The sequence below is a fragment of the Diceros bicornis genome, chromosome 2 (genome assembly GCF_020826845.1).
Source record: "Diceros bicornis minor isolate mBicDic1 chromosome 2, mDicBic1.mat.cur, whole genome shotgun sequence".
Taxonomy (NCBI): Eukaryota; Metazoa; Chordata; class Mammalia; order Perissodactyla; family Rhinocerotidae; genus Diceros; species Diceros bicornis.
Genome location: NC_080741.1, coordinates 79,065,814 through 79,080,180, shown reverse-complemented (window position 1 = coordinate 79,080,180; position 14,367 = coordinate 79,065,814). Strand labels below are relative to the sequence as shown.

At 36.1% G+C, this 14,367-nt stretch overlaps 1 protein-coding gene across 3 annotated transcripts in view; it reads left to right on the top strand.

The window, feature by feature from the left end:
- Window positions 1–14,367, top strand: part of CHL1 (cell adhesion molecule L1 like) — a 223,129-nt gene that overhangs the window by 84,884 nt on the left and 123,878 nt on the right. The window lies entirely within an intron of this gene.

Here is a 14,367-nt window from a genome sequence, read left to right as displayed (position 1 = left end):
TGTATAATGCAGCACCTCTCCAAGGAAACAAAATATTTTTATTTTCTGTCCAATGATCTAAGCATAAGACCCACTATGTGGACATCTGATTGTTTTCTAGACTCTTTCCCTGGATTCCAGTTTCCTGCCTCATCACATACAAACCATTACGTCTACATAGTTAATACATCTCTCACTTGACACAGTGATTCTTATTTATCATGAAAGGGAAACATGCCTTTCATTTGAAAAAGACAGTATATTTATTTCATGGGGCACTTAACTAAAAACTGGTGATCAGTTTCTACTTATAGCCATCTATTCACAAATATCATTAGCATTTGATGCCAAAATTACAATACAATCTCTCCCCAATGTTCATGTGTATCTTTTTATGAAGTCCAATATTTTACTGTTAAAATAAATTCTGTGGAGACATTATTCAGTAATAGCAAGAGTTTACATTTCCTGCAATTAGCAATCACATATTTTAGTCCTAGATAGTGTTGTGACTACTATCTTTCTATTTATGTATGCATATATCTATCTATGAAGTAGCCATCCATCCATCCATCCATCCATCCATCCATCCATCCATCCATCAGTCTAGCCAGCCAACCATCTATTAGTAAATCTGTCTGTAATCCATCTATAACATGTCTTTTTCTTCACAAGAATTCAATTTGATGTTAGCATGTGGTAGTTGTCTAATAAATATGTGTTAAATTAAATTCATATGAGGAATAGAGAATAGTATAAAACATTGGCGTTGTTGACATTTTGGGCTGGGTAATTCTCTTTTGTAGGGAACTATCCTGTGCAGTGTTGGATGCTTAGCAGCAGCATGCATCCCTGGCCTCCCAATAGATGCCAGTATTACCCTCCCAGTTGTGACAACCGAAAAACATCTCCAGACATTGTGAAATATCCCATGGAGGGAAAGTCCCTCCCTCCTCCCACCCAGTTGAGAACCACTGGTATAATGGAATTCTTTCCTTCTTTTATCGTAATATGCATGCTCTTTAAAAATCAGTATTTAACAATGACTAATGATGGGGATGTTTATCGGATGATTGACTATATTTGCATATGTGTTTTCTCGGTATTCACTCTCTCACTCATTGATTCATCCACTCATTTCATTTAGCAAACATTTATGGTGTACTTATTATGTGCCAAGTACTTTGCTCGGTAATGGGGATACATTTTAAGTCCCTGCCCTTACGGGGCTTACCAACTTTGGTTAGAACCAGAAAAAAATGGACAAATAACTAAACAAAAGATATCACTGATAAGTGTTTTGTTGTTAATAAAGCTGGAAGTTTTGAGGGAATGACTGGGTTACATTAGATTCGTGGACTAGGCAGGACTCCTTAAGGTGACGTTTAAGGTGAGACTTGCGTAGTAAGAGGACAGCCAAGCAGAGCTGTGAATGAATTATTCATTTATGTTGACATTTCTTATGGCATACAAGGTTTATGTTAGGAGCGTAAAGAGATGATCGTTTGGTAGCATATTGACTTATCTATCTATACATGTGAACAACACTGGAGTGTTTGTGTGGAAACCATTTCCAAAGTAATTGAAAAGTATGGCTAATTTTTTAGTGAGGGTGTAGAGCCCTACCAATGTAAAGGTATTCACTCTTGTGACAATGCCATGAAAAGTGAACCACTAGAATGTGAGATATACAGACCTTGAAGACCTGAGATATGCAGACCTATGTGAAAAGAACTAAGAATTATTCAGAAACACAACAAATATGATTTCTACCTTCATGGCATTATATATCATTGGGGATATGGGAGTGACCAGAGAAAACCGCTGAAAGGAATATCCTGGCCTGATATATTTAAAAGAAAGCAGGGAAATAATACTTAAATCTTGAGAATGGCTTTTCTGTCTAATATGATTAGATCCAAAGACATTGATTAGACCTCCCTAATCTTCTGTAAATTTGAATTGGATTGAGATACCCATTTTAAGGTAGGCATAACTGTGAATACACTGGTTTGTATTTTAGATAATTATATGTAGTGGTGGTAATAGAAAAAAACTAAACTTCTGAGTATGTGGATTCATTTATAATTCCGTTGATAGAACATAATGAAATTAAATATAAAATATCATAGAATCTATTCTGCCATTCTTTGACCCATCACAATAATATAGTCTGATTTTTATGCTCATGGATGTTTCCTGTATGGATAAAAATCCTAGATAAACCATTTGGCATATGCTTGCCTTTTAAAAAGCAGGTTTATCTACTGGAAGTAAAAGGCTGTTTGCAAACATGATTGAAATATTAATTAGAAAATGGTTTAATTACCACATTATCTTCACCTTTTATGCTAGATGCTTGGTCAAGTCTAAACTGGAGCTGCAAGTCAAGCGTCTTGATGAAATGCAGAATTCTGTACAGGAGAGAGATGAATTACAAAATAAGATGGTTCTTATTTGAGGAAGACATTATTACAGCTGCATCACTTGGGCATTTCAGTGAAATCTGATGAAGTCCCTCCCACCATTTTCTCTGTAAATATCATTGGCATTTAAAAGTAATGTCACCAGAGAAGCCAAAGTATATTTTCATGCTGCAATTAACTAATTGAGTACAAAATTCAGTACAGTCAGTGGGAACGTGATCAGATGAAGAAAGGGAGCCAGACAAGATAATCATTTCAATTCTTTCATTAATTTTGCTTTCTAGCATAGTAGTTAAAAATCACAGTCTGACAGGTCCAACTGCGCTCCAGAGTAGAAGCCTGACTCCTCCGCAGCTGTGTAATCCCAGACAGATTATTTAGACTCTGCCTCATTTTCTCAGCTGCAAAATGGGGATAATAACACTTCTTGTCTTCTGGAGTTGTTGTGAGGATTAAATGAAATACTACATATAACATGCATATAACATAGCTAATGCTTGATAAACAATAGTTTTATTATTAGCAATGTTTATTGCCTCCAGAAGTGACTTAACAACAGCAATAGTAACCCCAAGATTTTTCTTTGCTTTGCTTCTGTGGTCACAGCTAATTGTGCTTGAGGTAGGTAGGCAAGAAAAGTGGTTGCAGTGAGAGGACGCAGTGTTTCTAGTCTTGTGATGACTTTTATTGAATTTTCCCCATTATGTTTCTTTCTGGAAGTTCTTTTCTCCTCCTACTTTCATAATTGAACATAATCATAATAATGAACAATAAATGAACAAAATTCATAAGGAACATAATTCATAAAGTTCATTAACCCCGTTTTCACAATTCTGGTTCCAAGTTAGAAACCCTTTCTAAGGAAGATCTCCTTTAATACCTTTTCTAAGATGCTCACACCCCCCTGTTGTCGATTACAAGACCGTTTTGTCTCCTGCATGGCACTTACCACAACCACTCACTTTTTCATTTGTATTTTCTCTTTGCCAACCACTAGAATATAAATTCTGATAGGTTGGTAATGAAGTCTGTCTCGTTCATCGCTGCCCTTGGATGCTAGCTCTGTGCCAGGCACAAATAGACACTCAATGTATATTAGATGTGAAAGATCTTTTTTTTTCCTTCAAACCATAATCGCCACTTGGTAAACTTACACCTTGAACTGTCATCTCACTTTCTCTTGTATAAACCTGTGCTGAGACGCTACAGGCATGTGGCTTTGTAGATGTTTGTTGCAATGGAAAAGTGCTTTGGGGAAGATAAGGGAGACACACCTCTTTGTAATCTTAGAGTCTATCTTAAAATTTCTTCTATGGAGAATATACATGCCAGTCTTTGATTTGATATAATAAATCCTTTAGGTTATATTTACAATACATGGAACTAACTGGATTTAGTAAGAAACTGTTTAACTTACTGATAGCATCCTATTTATTAGGATGTGCCTCCAAATTCCAGATATACTAAAAAAAATCATTTTTGTTCTGGTAGTACATAGATATACTCTCTAGTGGTATCCTTTAGCTACTTTTATATTACCTGGATTCTGACTGAATTTTCTCCTCCTCAGAATACAGGACAAAACAAAGCTTAATTAAGGTGACCAAGTCAATACACTTAGTGCAATTAGGGTATTTTCTACTGGAAAGTTGGTCACTACTTTAAGATTTTACTTTTATTTTCCATTAGAGGGTGTTGGTTAATCTGGTATCTCCTCTCCCTATCTCCAATCATCATATTAAATTCTTGCAAATTTTAGGTGCCAACCACGTATAGAATTTACATACATATATGCACAATTTATATACATACATACACAATTTACAATATAGCCATAAGGTAATTAGCAGTTGGTTGCAGTTTGCTGCTAATGAGGTCGCGTTGACAGATTTACGATTCCTCTGAGTCTATCTTTTGGCCAAGTCCCATTACCACAGATTCTACCCTGACCCCTGGGCTGCTGTCTCACAAATGCTGTGTGTCACCAGAGGAAGCCATGTAGGAGGCTGTGAGTGGGTCCCTGCCAACACCCCATCTACTGGTCAAGGCTTTTAACATTTTCCTGACAAATGGCATGTGTGGAGTGTGTTCCATCTTTGCATTCTCTGTACATCAGGCTTTGTCCACAGGGATGGAGAGTAAAGGTTTTTAAAATGAATGAGACCATCTTTATAGAGAGAAGACAGCTTATTATTAAATATCGTTTAGGACAAGCGTAATTATAGAACTGAAAAGTATTTTAGAAAATATTTGGAACTTTAATCAGTCTCATCTTATTAGATGAAGACTTTTCATTTTTTTTAAAAAAAATCAAGTCTTTTTTGGTTTTGTTAGCCTCCATTTGCCTTCTGTTTCCCTATTCCATTCTTTTGGATACCTTTAATCCATATCTCTTCCTTTGGAAAACAGATCAAATGACACTGTGAAGTGTGATCTAGGGGAAAATGTGTGAACTAGGAGCCTAGAATTCAAGCAAAAAAATAATATCTTGGCATCATTAATTTTGCTTTAATTTCTTGGTCTTATTTCTTTTTTAAAAAAACCACTCTTTCATTTAAGAGGGAATTGTGAAACAAATGTTTATATAATACTTTGGGTATTAAAAATGCACTTCCTGCAAAGTTAATTTCTTTTTACCTTAAAGACATGAAAATTTGGTATCATATTTAATTTTGTGAATGTACTTACTGATAATATGTTACTTAATCCTTGGATTTTCTTGTCTAATCTTCTATTATGGATTAAGACAAGTATTTTTATTTTGAAACTAATGCACAAATATGAGAGAAGTTATAAAATCTAACTAAAAGCAATAACATTTAGAGTGGGTTCTCCTTATCCCTGGTAGTTATCGCTATCAAGTTGTCACCAAGACTGAATGAGTGAATACTGAAACTTGCTCCCAGGGGAAATACAGGGTTAGGTTCCTGTGAGCCTCTGGTCACAACATTTTCATCAACCAATCAATATATAACCTTGTTTTATATGTGTTTTTGATTAAAGACATCTTAACACATACAGTGTATATTGTTTATTTATTAATAAACAATATTTATCAAAAAGATTTATTTTTTAACTCAGGGCCTACAGCACTATAACTCATTCCTGCATGAAACTTACCTTATATACATGTGTTTTCCCTGTGAAGCACATCATAGTCTTCTTGCACTTAGGAACACTAGACAGCACTTCAGCACTACACTTTTAAACAGTGAGCCATTTTAATTAACGATATCACCAACAAAAAGCAAAAAAAAGAGAAACGTTAACTAGACTGTGACAAGGACACTTGTCACAGTATAGGACCTGAAACAAGGAGGCAGAGAGTCACCGTGTTCAACCTCAGCTGGAAGCACAGGTGTTGGGTGACTCAAATTTGTCAAGGCTCTGTACAGTGTTTGTGAGTGACCGCAAAAGTGCTGTATTGATTTTGAGGCTACAAAGAAATTTTGCAACTAAGTAAATTTGCAAATTTGGAATCTGCAAATAATAAGGGCCAACTGTATGTACATTTTAGGTTAGAAAAGAGAAAACCAGTTCCTCTTAGGCACTTAATGATGGTTTAATATTTCCTTCCTTCTCTTGGTTCCTTATTTGCTTAATTGAGTGACAAATTCTGATTATTCATGCCTGACTACTATAATTTAGGAAGGAGCCATGTCTTCATCACTCTCTACTTCCAACCCCTGGCGCTATACCTAGAGTATAGTAGGCATTCAATTAATGCTTGTTGAAGGAATGCATGGACTCCTTCCCTCATTTGTAAGAGGAACTTTTTGGAATTTCTGTGAACATCAAATGCCAATTAGGTGAGGATAGCTCACAAAAAATGTATGACCACACAAAAAATGTTAGCTATGATGACAATTTTAATTATTTTTAATAACATAGTAATTGGCATTTTGATTAATTTATAGATGATATTATATCAGCTAACACATTAATATAGGACTTCTGCTTTAAAAGAGGAATTGCCTGTTTAATGCATGTGTTTAAACATAAGTAATGAACTAGTGACTTGCTTAATGCAAGGGCAGGAGGAAAGATTGGTTAACAAAAGGAACTGTGTGAATTTTGTAATTAACAAAAAGGAAAGTCTTTTGAATCTATTTATCCCCTGGAAACACAAAATGTAAACTTATAACAGACACTACCAGACAGATCAGCCTAATTCTATTTCCTTATTTTTATAAATATGTCCTACCTGGGTCTTTTCATTTTTGTGGTCACTTGCACAACAAATTGGGTAAGTAAACTATACAATTTTCCTCAAATTGATTTTGTTTTTATTTTTTACTCTTTCTTCCTCAGAGAGAATTAAGTATCCATCAGTAGAAAGAAGCCCTTTCACTCTGGCTATACACTTGACTTTCCTATAACAGTGTTTTTAGGACTACTGATATAAATTTACAGAATGAGTAATTTGGTTCATGTAAATAAGAAGTCAAGTAAGAAAATCTTCTGAACATCGATATTTTCAGTTAATAACATACTGTTGTTCTTCAAATAAAAGATTTTTAAGGGACACTTTTTTTTCTTTTTTGAAATATTGACTGATCCATATTTGCACAGGCTGTGTTAGATCCAAATTTGCACATAGGCCTTAGAGGTATTCGGCCTGTGCTCTTTCAAAATAATTGTCAGCAAACGTAATGAACCTTGGACCAGTCCAGTAGCTTTGGGGGACATATGTCTGCAGGAGGATTTTTAACAGTCCGCTGACTCTGCTGGTCCTCTCAAGCCTCACAGCAGGAAAATTGTCTCTAGCAGCTCAGCTTTTGAATATAACCTTTGCATGTTTGGAAATACTCCTTCTGAGGCAGAATTTATACCTACCCATGAATCCAAGTGCTTATTTGGATATCAGTGTTAAACGGGAGGAAGAAAAGCTGACAGTGATTTGTCTTGCACTTTTCCTAATGTTAAAACTGTTATTTGTATCTCATTCTTTATTGCATTTTCTGCTATGTATAAGCTCTGGAAATGATAAAGGTGTTTCGCACAAATTCACACTTAAGAAATGCTGACTCTGTATTTTAAATCCTGTAAACATGTCTAAGTGGCAGACATGTCGTTTTCATTAAAGATGCTTTAAGTCAGGACTGTAAAAGGTTGTGTTGTTATTGCAAATGAGGCAACTATTACTTGAATGAGACTCAATCTTTTAGGCATCAAGGGGCTGTCTGTGATATGTGCACATTATTTAATCTCAAAGTTTTGTTTGCCTCTACCATATACTTATTTATTGCTATTTTACTTATGGAAATCAAGAATCAGCTTTTATAGTCATTCGGTACATCCTTTTAGAATAATTCTTTTCTAAATATAAAATTATTATATTAGGAACGGTGTCTGTAGCACCACAGTGGAAATTAATACAGCCAACATAATTAGTAAGTTTGATTCCCCATGCCCCAGGAGGTAAATCTTGATCAGGGAAAAAACATTGAAATTCTTACCTAAATGAAGTACCAATGCTTTTTAATGATTTTTATCAACCTGACTTATGGGTTTATAGTAAGACCAAATAAATGTTTATTGATTGGTTGTTTGGATGTAAATACATAGATATATCACAGGGCTTTAGGTTAGTTTATAAAATAAATGTTGTTTTCCTCTTAAATAATGAGCTATTTATGCATTTATTAAAGTTTAGGAATGCTGAGGTAGAAATTATAAAAAGAAACTTTCTGAGCTAAAAAAGAAATAGCTTGAATTCTAAACTAGCTGGATCTTTCCCTTTGTTTTCTTGAAAAAAAGAAGCAAGTATAAAACAAACAAAAACCAATGAATATGGAATATTTATTCAGAAATCAAAGGTCAGGCAGGATATGTTCTAATGTTTGGTGAGATAATGGCTAATCTCCTATGTCTTTCACCTCTGTGCTCCTGTCAAGATTCCAAATGATGATTCTGAGCCACTGTGACTTGAAGATATTATTGAATACATTTATGTGTTACATTGTGCTTCCTAATGCTATTATGGGGAAAAGCTGTAGAAGATTTTTAACGATAAAGGTTAGAATCAAGGAGATTATTTTTGAGTCTGTTGAATTAACTAGAAAAAGAGATTAATCAGGCCCATATTACCCATGTAATATTTACTGCATGTGCTTAGAAAAACAAACAAACTAGGATTATATTTTGACTGATATTCTAAAAACAATGACCACAAATTATACCAAGATTCCTCATAATAGATTTGGCAGCTAAGAAACACCCTTTTTATTTTCTTTCTTTTTTTTCACGTTCACTATTGTTACTGAATTTTGAAAGGTAGTCATTCACTAAATCCTTTAAAAATAATTCTTGTTTTTCTGAGTATGAAATTATTGTATTAGTAACAGTACACCACAATGGAAACTAATATAGTTAATATAATTAGTAAGTCTGATTCACCATGTCCCAGATTGGAGCACATCTTGACCTTCAGGAGTGAGGTTGAACAGAATTCAGCTTTCGAACTACTCATCAGTGAAAATGCGTGACCATATATGCCTAATTGGCATAGAGTTACATGTCATTAATGTATTCCTTTTTATTGATTTAATAAACATTTATGGAATGCTTACTGTGTGCCAGACACTGTAATGCTGTTCTGAGATATTGTAAACTACTTACTATTGTAATTGTACTTGTTAAAATGATAATTTATAGATAGATGAAACTTTGGCTTTTTTTCCCCTCCCTCCTTTCCTTCCTTCCTTCCTTCCTTCCTTCCTTCCTTCCTTCCTTCCTTCCTGTCTTCGTTCCTTCGTTCCTTCCTTCTTCCTTCCCTCCCTCTCTCTCTTCCTCCCTCCCACCTTGCATCCCTTCCTCCCTTCCTTTCTTCTTTCATCCCTCCCTCTCTTTCTCTCCCCTTTCTTCCCTCCCTTCCTTCCTTTTTTCTTCCTTTCTTGGGTATTATAGCCATAAATATGATTCTACTGAGTCATTTGTGTTTGTAAGGCACAATTTGCCTTCCAATCCCCATGCCTGATTTAACAGCGTATAAAGAGAAAGCTGGAGTTTGCATTTCTTGGGAGAGCCTATTAGAGTGATAAGGAGCTAAAGGTCTAGACAAAAAGACTTCCCTGTCAGTGTTACCATATCAGAAAGTCTAGGGAAGAAGTCAGAGAGCACACAGTATTTAATTGTGAGGGTTTCTAGTGCCCCAAAGCCATAGAAGGAGCAGCTGCCTAAACATTACTTGCCCTTTGACTAGTGGGCAAAAGTGCCAAATAGGGGAGCAGAAAGTGACTTACTTGTGTAAGACTTAAACAAAAGTAATACCACTGCCACCAAAAAAGAGCATATTAAAAAGTACTGTGAAGTCGTAAGAAAGGGTCATGGATGCAGAATTATCAGATGTTTTGTTCTTTGAATGTGTGGAAGAGGAAAAATAATTTTCCCTTTACCCTTCTAGGTTCTTGGCTGAGACTCTCCTATAATAAAAGATAGATTAACAGGAGAAAAACAAACAGAAGATTAATAACATGTATACCTCCTGTGTACATGAGAGAGACCCAGGAAAACTGAGGAACTCCCCAAATGGCCTAACCCACCACCTTAAATACCATCTCCAACTAAAGACAAAAGAAGATGTTAGGGATGGGGAGTCAGTTATGGGAGGTGACCAGGAAAAGCACAGTAAACAAGGGTAAGGTTGTAATCCAGGTTTAAAACCTTGCCTTCTTCATTGATAAGAATTTCTAGAGATCCAGAGTTACCCTTCCCTTCCTGGTTCAGACGGGGGGACACCCTTATAAATGGAGATTTCCCTTATAAAGGTCTTACAAAACAGTAACTTCTACTCAATTTTCAGAGCTTCTCCTGTGTCTGCTCTTTCTTAACAATAATCAGCCTAAAATAATCCTTATGCCAAGGAGGCATATTTTGGGGTGGCAAATTCTGCTCTCCTCAAAAGTAAGTCTTTTTTGTCTGTTCTGAATCATCTGTCTCTGCCAGAGTCCCTTTATAAAAACGTAAAGGAAAATGTTAGCCCTACTCTAAAACAATGAAAAATCACTCCTCTGGCTTTGGATCTGTAATTTGAATTGGAAGTATCATAATGTCAATTAAACACAACTTGCTAAGCAAATGAAAAAGGCTGATAAAGCAGAGTAATGACTGTGGCTTTTCTTTTGTGCTTCCTTTACTATTACCTATTTGCTACATAGCAAGTTTCAGACTGCTTATCTAGTGAACGGGTATGCTCTGTTTTACTGATCCCAGGCTTATGTTGTAAGCAACGATTGTAAGTAGATTTGTGCAGTCATCTGCTAACTCTAAGTCTGTCTCATTGGTTTGAGTTTAGAAGATGGAGCCTCCTTCCTGGGGGAGGGTGGGAATCAGAATCACAGCACAACTCTCTCCAAAGAAGTACGCCTCTAGTTTCCATCCAGCTCTTCATCTGTTTATATCTTTGATGTGGTGAGGAGTTTAGGCTCCTTCTTAGTGAACCCTGTGATTTATCTAGCACATTCCTTGGAATGTATTTCTTGAGTATCTTGGTGTCTCAGTTGAAATTTATATTTGGGGCCGGCCCCGTGGCTTAGCGGTTAAGTGCTCGTGCTCCACTACTGGCGGCCCGGGTTCGGATCCCGGGCGCGCACCGACGCACCGCTTCTCCGGCCATGCTGAGGCCGCGTCCCACATACAGCAACTAGAAGGATGTGCAACTATGACATACAACTATCTACTGGGGCTTTGGGGAAGAAAAAAAGGAGGAGGATTGGCAGTGGATGTTAGCTCAGAGCCGGTCTTCCTCAACAAAAAAAGGAGGATTAGCATGGATGTTAGCTCAGGGCTGATCTTCCTCACAAAAAAAAAAAAAAAGAAAAGAAATTTATATTTTAACATCCTATTATGTACTTAATTCCTTAATTGGTAAATACTTATTTGGTTTTTCTCCAAATTGGAAATTACTCCTGGGCTAACATCGAATGAAGAGCTATACTCCAATATAAAGTTTTTTAAAAATTTATTTAAACTAAATAAACAAAACCAAAAACAGTTCATTCATTTCTCCCATCTCCTATCCCCTGCCTCTGGCAACCACCAATCTGTTCTCTGTATCTATGAGCTTGTTTTTTTTTTGGTAATTAATTTTTTTTTTAATTTATAGATTCCACATATAAGAGAGATTATACAGTATTTGTCTTTCTCTGTCTGACTTATTTTACTTAGCATAAAGCCCTCGAGGTCCATCCATGTTATTGCAAATGGCAGGATTTCATTATTTTCTACGGCTGAATAATATTCCATTATATATATATATACCACATTTCTTTACCCATTCATCTTTACCCATTGATGGGCTCTTAGGTTTTTCCATATCTTGGCTATCATAGATAATACTGCAAAGATCATGGGGGTGCATATATCTTTTCGAGTTAGTGTTTCTGTTTTCTTCAGATAAATACCCAGAAGTGAAATTTCTGGATCGTATGGTAATTCTATTTTTAATCTTTTAAGGAACCTCCATACTATTTTCCACAGTGGCTGTACCAATTTACATTTCCACCAACAGTATACAAGGGTTCCCTTTTCTCCACATCCTCACCAGTACTTGCTACTTCTTATTTTTTTGAAATAGCCATTCTAACTCCAATATATGCATTTTTATATCTTTTATGGATATATTACAAATGACAAAAACTGAACTCAAGCTACTTCATGCAAAAATGAAATTTATTATTTTGTATATGAAAACTGTGTGAAAAAATGGTTGGACTTGGCCTTAGAGATAACTGGTACTAAGACTTGAATTCTTTCACCTTTTTCTCATACCCTTCTCTGCTTCTCTTTGTGTATGTTTCTTTTTTTCTTTCTTTCTTTTTATTGACTTTCCATGAGTTTAGAACCATGGTCACTGGCAGTTTCTGACTCATGCTTTCATAGTTTAATGACCACAGAGGAAAAGAGGTTCTGGAAATTCTCAGGGAATCATTTGATCACCCACACTTGGGTCACACATTCATCTCTTGGACCTATCATAGTGACCGATAGAGGTTAAATGTTGTGGATGCCACAGCTTAGACCATGAGCCCACACTGGGGACAAAATGGGTGGGACATTATCAAAAGAAATAGGAAGAAGTGGGAGGCAGACAGAATTAATAGTTGTTTACCATATCATGAAGAAAACACTGTAGAGGGGAAAATGTAGACTTAAATCACAGCAGAATAGTTAAACCAATGTACATATGATTTCTTTTTAGGTTTGTTGAAATATATATGCATATAGTTACATCAGTAAAGTACATACTGAGATCGGGGGGATAGGGTGAAGTGGTAAGTGTGGGAATGAAAGACCGCACATTACAGAAGAACAGAAGTGTGGGGAATCCGGGAGTCAGTATGTAGGGCAGCATAGATGTAAGATGTACCAAGGGAAGAGACAAGAACAGAGACCTGGTTAGAAGGTGAGGACATAAATATGAGGGAGAGAGACAGAGATAATGAGAGAAAACAGAGTGTGACACAGGTACAATAATAAGGGAAGAGAAGGGAGCAGAAAAGTGTAATTTGTGGTGAGAAAATGAAAGTGATTATTATTCTTAATTCTTCTTCTTCTTATTATTATTATCTTTGCATTTGCTCTTTTTTGCTTCATGAAACATTTTGGCATTATTAGGAGGTATGTTATACTTTGAGAATTATGGGTAAAGTTGATTTCAGATGTATAAATGCCTTTCAATGTGGTATGAACAAATATAATAATAACCACTCTCAAAGAATAGTGCTATTTTCAATCAATGGAAGAAGAACATCATATCTTTTAAAATCGTACAATACTTTAAACTGTGAAGAGAGAACATAGCTGTATCCAATAATGCATGAATGGTGTGTATTATAGAAGTACTTGTTCCGATAGAACACTTCAAATACTATTTGACTGCTACTTCCTCCTAGGTTTGCTTTGTATCCCATGGAGATGATCTGACCTTAAGCTTTTGTTAGCTTCAAAGAGAGTTCCATTCTTGCCTCATCTCTGCGGGACTAAAGAAACAGACCCTTGGTTAACAACAGGAAACCAAATTGATTTTAATATTGTGAATTCTTTACTCTGATGCGGGAAATGTTATCTTGGCCATCTCAGTGGGCTAGTGATTATAGCGCTGCATTAGACTTCAAAATATAAACTGACTCCGTAGGTCTGGTATAGCTGTAAGGTCCAGACGTAGAGGGTATTAAGTGGCCCTCTTGATAATCATCTGTGGTTATGTTAATGGACTCCTGAGTGGACTCGGTATTTCCATCTGAGTGTATACAATCGACTTTCTTCACTGTTTTCAGTATTAGTAATTCCAGAAAGAGACAATATATCAGCATATGAATGTTGGTTGGGTATATTCAATGAAATCTCTCTCAGAATTTCAGCCATTATGTTTAATAGGCATAGAAATGTGTTCTTTTAGGAAGTATCTATTGGAGGCAAGATAATACAATGGGTCAAATTGTTACAAACAGACCCCCATACATCATGGCTCTGACCCAATACAGGTTATCACGAGGCCCAGGGCCAGGGTGAATCTCCCTGTTTCCCATGTGCCTCGTGATTACCTGAGGGAGCGGTCCTTGACCTCCAGTGAAATTCCTAGTCCTGTCTTGCTGCATCAGAGCAGGCATTGGGTCCACTTTTACATACGAGGTCTCTAAGTGATGTGTCCCGTTCTCGTTACCTGTACAAAAAGAGTATTTAGGTCATAAAAATTTCCATTTTCTATTCAGATAATTACATAGCTTTTTCCAATAGACCATGCCCCATAAACCATAGATTCCAGGTTTGTTTCCCATAGGCAATGCTAGACAGGAGGCATTTCATAGATAAAGACTCTTACTAATCAATGCCATTAAGTTACTTGCCAGGCACTCTGTCATTATTGTATTAAACTGGAGATTTGACTGGGTCATCTTGTTTATTTTTAGGGGAGTCGTCCCTTGGTGACGGGAGAAAATGAATGGCAGCCCTGCTGTTT